Source organism: Mirounga leonina, unplaced genomic scaffold, assembly GCF_011800145.1.
Source record: "Mirounga leonina isolate KUSES-001 unplaced genomic scaffold, KU_Mleo_1.0 Mir_201, whole genome shotgun sequence".
NCBI lineage: Eukaryota > Metazoa > Chordata > Mammalia > Carnivora > Phocidae > Mirounga > Mirounga leonina.
Window position 1 is genome coordinate 7,613,859 of NW_023270504.1, and position 11,778 is coordinate 7,625,636.

General features: G+C 36.5%; 1 protein-coding gene across 2 annotated transcripts in view; it reads right to left on the bottom strand.

The window, feature by feature from the left end:
• Nucleotides 1-11,613, bottom strand: part of FGFR1OP2 (FGFR1 oncogene partner 2) — a 33,482-nt gene extending 21,869 nt beyond the window's left edge. Inside the window, exon 1 of one of the 2 annotated variants that reach the window (XM_035028027.1) lies at nucleotides 11,402-11,610. The gene's annotated coding sequence lies outside the window, so the exon portion shown is untranslated. Of the gene's footprint in view, nucleotides 1-11,401 lie in introns of both variants that reach the window. The other variant, XM_035028028.1, reaches the window with a different exon arrangement.
• Nucleotides 11,614-11,778: the final 165 nt, after the last annotated feature.

Genomic DNA, 11,778 nt, shown 5'->3' on the forward strand with positions numbered 1-11,778 from the left:
GGAAAATTTATAGTTACACAGGCCTACCTAAGAAACAAGAAAAATCTCAAACAACCTAACTTTACACCTAAAAGAAAAAGAACACCGAAAGCAAGCAGAAGGAAGGAAATAATAAAGATTAGATCAGACATAAGTGAAAATAAAGGCTAAGAAAACAATAGAGAAGATCAAGGAAACCAGGAACTGATTCCTTGAAAAGATCAACAAAGCTGATAAAGCTTTAGCCAGACTGATTAAGAAGAGGACTCAAATAAATAAAATCAGAAATGAAGGAGGAGAAATAACAAACACCACCACAGACATACAAAGGCTTATAAGAGAAAATCAGGAAAAATCATATGCCAACAAATTGGACAAGCTAGAAGAAATGGATAAATTTCTGGAAACATAGATTCGTCCAAAACTGAACCAGGGAGAAATAGATAATTTGAACAGAGCAATTATTAGTAATGAAATTGAATCAGTAATCAAAAAATTCCCAACAAACAGAAGTCCAGAACCAGAAGGCTGCACAGGTGAATTTACCAAACATTATGCCAGAAGAGTTAATACCTGTTCTTAAACTATTCAAAAAAAAGAAAGGACGGAAATCTTCCAAATTTATTCAACGAGGCCAGCATTACCCTGATACCAAAACCAAAGACACCACACACACAAAAAGAAAACTACAGGTCAATATTTCCGTTGAACATAGATGCGAAAACCCTCAATAAAATATTAGCAAACCACATTCAACAATACATTAAAAAAAAAATCAACACGATCAAGTAGAATTTATTCCAAGGATGCAAGGGTGGTTTGATATTTGCAAATCAATCAATGTGATACATCACATTAATAAGAGAAAGGATAAAAACCATATGGTCATCTCAATAGATGCAGAAAAAGCATTTGACAAAATACAACATCTATGCGTGATATAAAGTGTAAACAAAGTAATTTTAGAGAGAATATGCCTCAACATAATTAAGTACATATATGAAAAACCCACAGCTAACATACTCAATGATGAAAAACCAAAAGCTTTTCCTCTACTATCAGGAACAAGACAAGGATATCCACTCTCACCACTTTTATTCAACACAGTACAAGAAGCTCTAGATGCAACAATCAGATGAGAAAAAGAAAGAAAAAGCATCCAAATTGGTAAGGAAGAAGTAAAACTGTTCACTATGCACAGATGACATGACACTATACATAGAAAACCCTAATGACACCACCAAAAAACTATCAGAATAAATGAATTCAGTAAAAGTTGCAGGACAGAATATTAATATGTAGAAATCTGTTGCATTACTATACATTGATAATGGGGTAGCAGAAAGAGAAATTAAAATAATCCCATTTACAATTGCACTAAGAATAATAAAATTCCTAAGAATAAACTTAACCAAGGAGGTGAAAGACCTATACTCTCTAAACTATAAAACACTGATGAAAGAAATTTAAGATGACACAAATGAAAAGATATTCCATGCTTATAGATTAGAAGAATTAATATCATTAAAATGTCCATACTACCTATAGCAATCTACAGATTCAGTGCAACCCCTATCAAAATACTAACAGCATTTGTCACAGAACTAGAATAAATCTACAATTTGCACAGAACCACAAAAGACACTGACTAGCCAAAGCAATTGTGAAAAAGAAGAACAAAGTAGGAGGTATCAAAATCCCAGATTTCAAGATGTAGTACAGAGCTGTAATAATCAAAACACTATGGTATGGCACAAAAAAAAGACACAGAGATCAACAGAACAAAATAGAGAGCCCAGAAACAAACCCATTATTTATATGATCAAGTAGTCTATGGCAAAGGGGGCAAGAATAGAGAATGGGGAAAAGAATGTCTATTCAATAAATGGTGCTGGGAAAACTGGAAAGCTATATACAAAAGAATGAAACTGGACCATTTTCTTACAGCATACATAAAAATAAAATGGATTAATTTCTTAAAGTGAGACCTGAAACCATAAAACTCCTAGAAGAAAACACAGGCAGTAATCTCACATCAGCCACAGCAACATTTTTCTAGATTGGTCTCTTCTGAGAAGGTAAACAAAAGGAAAATTAAGCTATTAGGATTACACCAAACTAAAAAGCTTTTGCACAGTGAAGGAAACCATCAACAAAACAAAAAACCAACCTACTGAATGGGAGAAGATATTTGTAAATGATATATCTGATAGGGGGTTAATATATCCAATATATAAAGAACTAACACAACTCAACACCAAAAAATGGCAGAGGACCCGAATAGACACTTCTCCAAAGAACATACACAGATGGTCAAACAGACCCATAAAAAAGTGTTCAACACCACTAATCATCAGGGCAACGCAAATCAAAGCCACAAGGAGGTATCACTTGACACGTGCCCCAATGGCTAGAATAAAAAAAGACAAGAAATAACAAATGTTGGCAAGAATATGGAGGAAAAGGAAGCCTCATGCACTGTTGGTGGGATTATAAATTGGTGCAGCCACTGTAGAAAACAGTCTAGAGGTTCCTCAAAAAACTAAAAATAGAACTACCACATGATCCAGTAATCCCACTACTGGGTATTTACCTAAAGAAAACAAAAACACTAATTTTTGTAATATGTTTTACACTATGTTTATAATAGCCAGGATATGGAAGAACCTAAGTGTCCATCAATAGAAGAATGGATAAAGAAGATGTGGTGTATACATAGAATGGAATAGTACTCAGCCATAAGAATGAGATCTTGCCATTTGTGACAACATGGGTGGACATACAGAATATTATGCTAAGTGAAATAAATCAGAGAATGATAAACACCATATGATTTCACTTACATGTGGAATCTAAAAAAACAAAAGAAACAAACAAGCAAAACAAAACCAACCAAAAAACTAGACTTCAAATACTGAGAACCGGTGGTTGCCAGGGGATGGCGGGTTGGGTGGGGGATGGGTAAAACAGATAAAGAGGATTAAGAGGTACAAGCTTCCAATTATAAAAGAAATAAGTCACAAAGATGAAAAGTATAGCATAGGGAATACAGTCAATAATGTTGTAATAATATATGGTGACAGATGGTGACTACACTTTTCATAGTAAGCAATGAGTAATGTATGGAACTGCTGAATCAATATGCCGTACACCTGAAACTAATAACATTGTAAGTTAATTGTAATTCAATAAAAAGAAGAAAAAGAGAAGAGCATAGAATAGAAATTAAAAAAAAATAAAACATGATCCACCTATAAATAATCTATATGAAACTCACTTCAAATATGACATAGGTAGGTTAAAAGTAAAAGGATGGAAAAACATATAGTATACAGACACTAATCAAAATAAAGTCAGGGTGTTAATATGCATGGGAAAAGATGCTCAACATGATTAGCTTTCAAAACCACAATGAGATGCTTCACACCCACTAGGACAGCTATTAACAAGACAGATAATAAGAATTGGTTAGAATATGGAGAATTTCTTTTTTCAGTAATTGACAGAATCTGTACACAGAAAATCAACAAGGATACAGAAGGCATGAACAAACCACATCGAGGTGGATTGAATTACTATCAACAACAGCAGAATACACATTATTTTTAAGTGCAGATAGGACATTCACTAGGATAGATCTTATCCTAGGTAACAAAACAGACCTTAACAAATTTAAAGAATTGCAATCATACAAATTATGTCCTGTGACCATAATGAAATTAAAATAGGTAACAGAGAGATAAATTCTTCAAACATTTGGAAATTAAGAAACACATAAGTAATCCAGAAGTAAAAAAAAAAAAAAAAAGTTTTGGAAATCAGAGAATATTTTCATCTAAATAAACATGAAAATACAAGATATCTAAATTTTGTTATGCATATATAGCAGTCCTTTGAAAATTTGTAGCATTAAATTCTTTTATTAGAAAATTAAAAAGATCTCAAATCAGTTACCTAAGCCTCAAACTTATGAAACAAGGAAAAGAGCAAATAAACTCCAAAGTAAATAGAAAGAAGGAAATAATAAAAGAGCAGAAATCAATGAAACTGAGAACAAGAAAGCAACAGAGAAAAACCAATGAAACCAAAACCTAATTCTTTGAAAAAGCAAATGAAGTGGATAAACCTCCAGCAAAACTGACCAAGAGGAAAAAAATTAAAGAGAGAAGATACAAATTACCGATGTCAGGATTGAAAGAAGGGATATCACTTCAGAATCCTAACTCATTAAAAGAATAAGTGAATACAATAATAAATTTCATACACACGAATTGGATAATTTGGATGAAATGGACTAATTCTCTAAAAACCACAAACTACATAGTCACACAAGAGGAAATAATTATTAATAGTCCTATAACCATTAGGTATAGTAATTATAGTTATAATTACTAATATCCTATAACTATTCCATAATAGTCCTATAACTATTAAAGAAATTAAATTTGTAGTTAAAAATCTTCCACAAAAAATCCCTATTTGGATGATTTCAATGGCAAATTCTACCAAACATATAAAAAAGAAATACCAATCTTGTACAACCTCTTTGAGAAAAGAGAAGAAAATACTTCCAAACTCATAAAATGATACCAGCATTACTCTAAAACCAAAACCAGACACATTCCAGAGAGACACAGAACCATAATCCAGTATCCCTCATAAACATAAACGTAAAAATCCTCAAGAAAATATTAGCAACTCAAATTCAACAACATATAGAAAGAATAATACACCATGACCAAGTAGGGTTTATCCCAGAACTCAAGGCTGTTTCTATATTTAAATATCAATCAGTGTAATCCACCATAAACAACAACAACAAACACTTCATCATACTAACTGGTGCATTTAAAAAAAAAATAATAACCCAACAATATCCTTTCATAAAAAAAATTATCTGCAAACAGAAGGGGACTGCCTCGAAGTGAGAAAGGGCATCTTCAATATAGCCAACATCATACTTAAGTGAAAGACTGTATTCAAAAAATGAAATTTTGGGGTATAAATCTAACAAAACATATGTAGGATATGCACACTGATAACTACAAAATGCTAATGAAAGAAACCAAAGAGGGTCTAAATAAATGGAGACACACCGTGTTCATAAATTGGAAGACTCAACATAGTAGGGATGACAATCTTCCACAACTCTTCTATAGACTTACTGCAACTTCCAATCAAAATCACAGCAGGCCTTGTTGTAGAAATTGACAAGCTAATTCTAAGATTTCTACGAAAATGCAAAGAGGGGTGCCTGGGTGGCTCAGGTCATGATCTCGGGGTCCTGGGATCGAGCCCCGCATCGGGCTCCCTGCTCAGCAGGAAGCCTGCTTCTCCCTCTCCCACTCCCCCTGCTTGTGTTCCCTCTCTCGCTCTCTCTGTCAAATAAATAAATAAAATCTTAAAAAAAAAAGAAAAGAAAGAAAATGCAAAGAGACTAGATAGCCAAAAGAATTTTGAAAACAAAGTTGGAGAAGTCACACCACCAAATTTTAGGACTTATTATAAAGTTACAGCAATCAAGACAGCATGGTATTGGCAGAGACAGAAGAGAATAGAGGTCAGAAATAAGCCCACAGAAACATGGTCAACTGTTTTTTGAAAAAGGTGCACAGACACTTCACAGGGGAAAGGACAGTTTTTTTGTTGGTGTTGTTGTTTTAAGATTTTTTATTATTCATTTGAAAGAGAGAGAGAGAGGCAGAGGGAAAGGGAGAAGCAGACTCCTCGCTGAGTGGGGAGCCCAACTTGACTCAGGGCTCCATCCCAGGACCCAGAGATCATGACCTGAGCCCAAGGCAGAAGCTTAACCATCTGAGCCACCCAGGGGCCCCAGAAAGGACAGTCTTGTCAACAAATGGTTACGTGCCAAATAACTAACCCCAACATAATTCTTACACTTTATACAGAAATTAACTTGAAGTGGACCATAGATCTAAATTCAAAATGAAAAGTGGAGAAAATCTTTGTGACCTGGGATTAGGCAAAGATTTTTTAGACATGATTCATGAAGCCTGATTCATAAAAAAAAAATAATAATAATAGACTAGACTTCATCAAAACTAGAAACTTTTGTTCTGGGAAAGGCACTTTAAGACAATCTGAAAAGACAAGCTACAGACTGGAAGGCAAAATTTGCAAATCATATATCTGACAAAGGACTTTATAATACATAAAAAACTCTCAGAACTAACCGTAAGAAAATCATCCAATTTTTAAAACGAGCAAAAAATTTTAACACTTAGCCAAAAAGAGATAAAGATGGCAAATAAGCACATGAAAATATGTTCAACATCATTAGCTATTAGAGAAATGCAGTTAGAACAATGAGATCCACTATACCCCTATTAAGATGGCTAAAATAAAAAGTACTGACATTCCAAGTGCGATAAGGATACAGTGTGACTGGAACTGTCATACAATGCTGGTGACAATGCAAAATGATATGCCTATTTCAGAAAATGGTTTGGCAGCTTCTTACCAAGTTAAATATCTAGCTACCATATGACCTCGCTCTACTACTTCTGGGCATTTACTGTAGAGAAATGAGTGGATAAGCAAACTGTAGTACAGCAATAATATGGAATGAGGTACTGATATAGACAACAATATAGATGAGTCTCAAGGGCATTAATGTTGAGTAAAAGAAGATAGTTTCAAAAGGTTACATATTGTTTCCATTTACCTGGCACTACCAAAAAGACAAAACTACAGTGTACTTCCTGTCCCCAAGGTTTTGCCTTTGTCATTAATTCATCTGGTTGTTATTTGCATGTTTGGTATAAGGAAGCTATCTACTTATATTTTCTTTGTCTTATGGGGACAACTAGTTGCCCCAGTCTCATTTATTGTACATTTTCCAGCACTGAATTTTTTTCTATTGAAATATATTTGACATATAACATTATGTAAGTTAAAGGTGTACAACACACTGATTTGTTATTTATATACTGTAATATGATTGCCATTGTAATGATAATTAGCATCTCTACCATGTCACATTATCTCTTTCTTATGGTTAGAATACCCATACTCATTTTATTTTATTTTATTTTATTTTTTTAATTTTATTTATTTATTTATTCATGAAAGTCAGAGAGAGTCAGAGGCAGAGGGAGAGAAGCAGGCTCCCCGCCTAGCAGGGAGCCCGATGCGGGACTCGATCCCAGGACCCTGGGATCATGACCTGAGCCAAAGGCAGACGCTTAACCGTCTGAGCCACCCAGGCGCCCCACCCATACTCATTTTAATGCCACACTTGTTTTTTCAATAAATGTATGGGTATGTTTTTGAGCTCTCTATTCTACCTCTGGGTCTTTTTATCTATCTCCACATCAGTACTATGCTGCCTCCACTGTTATAGTTGTAAAATATACCCTTACTATCTGGCACGGCAAGTAACCCTTTTCTCTTTCAAAATTGTTTACTTATTCTCAGATTTCTCTTCTAATTCAATCCAAATGGACCTCCAGGGGCGCCTGGGTGGCTCAGTCGGCTAAGCGTTGGACTCTTATTTCCCTCCAGGGGCACCTGGGTGGTAATTCTTGATTTCTGGCTCAGGTCATGATCTCAGGGTTATGAGATGGAGTCCTGCAGCAGGCTGGGGGTGAAGACTGCTTAAGAGTCTTTCCTTCATCCTATGCCCCTCTCCCTCTCTAAAAAATAATTAAAACAACAACAGCAACAACAAAACCAAATGGACCTCCAGAGCACTCTAGTTCAGACTGCTAGATATTAATTTTAATTAATTCAAACTGTTGGTAGATTTCTGAACCCAAGGAATACTACCTTAAATTCTTTTGGTCAAGAGGACAAGTGTTATTCCGATTTCATCAATAAGGAAATAGACTCAGGGATCCCAAATGTAAGCAGCTGAATGACAGTACCAGGCAGCAAGGAAGGAGCCAAGCTAGAATTTCTGATCCTGAGTCTAGTGCTCTACTCAAACCAGGTGGATCCTCAGGACCGTTTGTTTTTAGCTTTGTAAAAACCATCTGTCTCCCTGGGTGAAAAAACAAAGCAAATTCCCTGAACCTGCTTCACCAATGGGATTGCCAAGATATTAGAAAAACTGTGTATCAAGCCAGGAATAGAAATAAATAAATAGAAAATAAATAGAAAAAAAGTAAATGAAGAAAAGATAAAAACCTCCAAATTCCAAATTATTTTCCCTATGGTTAATAAAAACCTACCATCCATTTTAACTAGGCATCACAATTATAAAACCAATTAATGTTTACTGACAGGTTTTTTGAAATTACAATTAACATCCACTTTGAAAAAAACCTACTCTTAGACTGCATAATGAAATACTGTCAAAATGAACTATATTTAAAATTTGCTTTGTAACTACAAAAATATACCTATTCAGAAAAAGGAATTATAAACATCAGGTAATTGAAAGCATAATTTTGTTAACAGTTCAGAAAGATAGTGACAGAGAGTTTCTGAGAATCTGCATGTTCATTTCCTGTATGTGAAACAACAGAAAAGTTTAAAATATTTTATAACATGCATTTACTTTGCCACCTTTTCTGAAAATCATTGTTTTCTCCCCCTTTTTTGGCTAGTAAGTGGAGTGGCAAGAAGACTGTTTTCCAAACTCTCTAACGATTGTTAAATATTTAAAAATAGACCCCAGTAAAAAAAAGGGAGTATTTTCCATTTATCTGCCTGTTTTTATAGTGCTTGTCATAACTGGTCATGGTGCACTTACATTATTTTCTATAGGTAGGCCCAAATTATAAGTGAAATTTTTCTAAAGTAGGTTTTCCCCTGCCTGCATTAGCCACACTCTCGCCCACTTTGCCAACCAAAGATATCGGCAGACTCCTGGCAGAGGATTCAGAACATTCTGCTGCTCATAAAAGAGAAACCACCACCCACTCAAGACAGCAACTGCCAGCTGTTTAGTTTTACATTTTGGTCAAGAAAAATTTAAAGAAATTCAAGTCACTCTTCTTTCTCTTTTACCCACAAATCCACTATCCCATAGCTGGACATACACAGAAATACTGTGACTACTGATACACCATGAATCTGTCTTTAAATATTAACAACCTAGTTTAGTTAAAAAATTTTATTGGACTGTTCAGGCAGGTGCCACAAATATTAATTAGTAGAGAATATTAACAGATACATATGGAGGGGCACCGGGTGGCTCAGTCAGTTAAGTGTCTGTCTTTGGCACAGGTTGTGATCTCAGGGTCCTGGGATGGAGTCCCACACTGGGCTCCCTACTCAGTGGGGAGTCTGCTTCTCCTACTCACCCTCCCTCTCTCTCTCTCAAACAAATAAATAAAATCTTTTTTTTTCTAAAAAAGACACATATGTAAAGAGAAAAATAAAAAGGCATAGTTCTGGCTTTCTTAGAAACTTTAAAGAAATCATGAATATATTTAAATTACATATATAAATAAGCATCTTATACAGACAATATGTTACTGTATTTGAAAGCACAGAAAATTTTCACGATCTTTGAAAATGATGGAAACATTTGGAGCTTTCTGAAGAAGCTTTACAAAGAAGATAAAATTTTAAAGGTTTTTTTTTTAAGATTTATTTATTTATTTGACAGACAGAGAGACAGCCAGAGACAGAACACAAGCAGGGGGAGTGGGAGAGAGAGAAGCAGACTCCCGCAGAGTGGGGAGCCCGACTCGGGGCTCGATCCCAGGACCCTGGGACCATGACCTGAGCCGAAGGCAGATGCTTAACGACTGAACCACCCAGGCGCCCCGAAGATAAAATTTTGAAGTTGGAAGGAACAGAATTTGAAAGGACACAGGAGAATTTTTTTTTTTTTTTACCTTAGAATTGTAGCTAAATATGAGTTGCATATACATACAGATTCAAACAGGTATGACAGGTCAAGGAACTAACCTAATCCAAACCAGTTATTTATAACCTATGGGCCACGGAATCATTGGTAGAGTTACATGGATGTACACACACCAAGTATGATCTTTAGTCTAAAATATTTTTCTCATACATATAAGTATTTCTCTATTTTTCATATAGACAGATGCTAGTATAATAAAATATAAAATCATTTAAAAGCACAGCAATTTTTTTCCATTATGCATAATCTCAATCAATGAATACTATAAGTACAATTACTTGTATGTTAGGGGTACAGAGTTTCTCATATTCAAAACAGGTCAGGGGCCTTTAGCTAACATACAAGGCTCCTTCTGGCTCTAAAATTCTGTGATTTTAAGAGCACTAAGGACTCCTATTATGAATCTTTATAACTATTACATTATAAGTATCTATACAAATTTACAAATATATATATAAATGATGCCTGCTATGCCCCCAAGCACTGGACTAGCTTTTGTTACAAAGATGAACAAGCCAGGATTCCAGACTTAATCTCAAACTGACACAAGAGACAGATACATGAATAAATAATACAGCCTAAAAAAAAATACTGCAGAAGAATTATTTTAAGTGTTCTGGGAGCACGATGGTATTATTAATATCACCTGGGGGAGTCTGAGAAGACAAGGATCTATGAATTGGGTCTTGATAGGTGAGGAGTGGGGTAGAAAGAGTAAGCATTCTAGACAGATGGTACAGCACATACAAAGGCATAGAGTTGTGAAAGTGCATGACATGTTTGGGCAGCAAGTTCTGGTATGGTTGGATATTAAGGTATTTCAAGGAAAAGCAAGAGGAGACTAAAATATAAAATGGACTGGAACAGATAGTTAAAGGTCCTGAATGATATGCTTACCAACTAAGACTTAATTCCATTAGGCATAGGGTTCTGCGAAAGTTTAAGGAAAGGAGTGATATAAACAGATTTTAGGATGATAACTCTATGGAAGGATGATGGTGGAGAAACTAGTGTGTGTGGGGGGGGGTTGGGCAACTGCAATTATTCTGGTGAAAGAAGGAATAATATAGAGCAGAGAGAGCGGAAATGCAGAATCAAGGATAAAGGTTTCCCATTGGGACAGGAGGGTGGATACCATTATCAGAGATGGGATACAGAAGAAAAACAGGAAGAGTAGTATTCCTTGGAAGGCAGTTTCAAGAAAGAGGGAAGAGTTATATCCACGTAATATGCTGCAAAGCTGTAAACTGAAAACCGAAAGGGTCCCTCTTCCCTCCTCTCAGTGGTAAGTTCCCAGGTGGGTTTAGGCAGGAAGAAAAGAGAAACGGAAGATGCGTCCAGACAAGGTTAGGGCAAGGATTCAAGAAACTTTCCGCACCCCAGACCCGGAAAGAGGAGCTCACAGCTGGGGCCCGGGAAAAGGAAGTACCGCTCCAAGAAGCGGGTAAGCAGCACAGGGAAACGGCTAGGGCTAGGCGGGCGGCCAGCAGTTCCAGAGATGCAAAGCACCACAGCGGCCCAGGGAAAGGGAACTTCCGACTCCCTACGCCCGCTCCTGTCCCTCGATTTATTTCCACTTACTCTGGTCTCAATCCCTCGCAGCCGTCAGTTGTGGCGTTAGGACTCAAAGCTTCTGCTAACAGGGGCCTATGCACCCAAGGGAAAAGACTCCTCTCGCCTGTTCAGCTTCTTCAGCGAGCAGACGCAGAACCCAGCAGAGACAGTCAGTAGAAGGGCGGCTGCAGGGGTCAGCAGAGCTCAGCCCCATCACTGGCCCGAGGAAAACCTCCACTGACCGTCTCGGACCAAAGCGCTCAGAGCGCTCAAGCCTCGCGAGATTTCCTGCCTCACGTTACCGTGGGGGGCAGAGCCGAGAGATTTATTTGCGCCTTCTCGCAGACATGCGCGAGAGGTGGGGCGGTTCCCTTCTACGTTCTTCCCCATCAGTCTACTCAGGC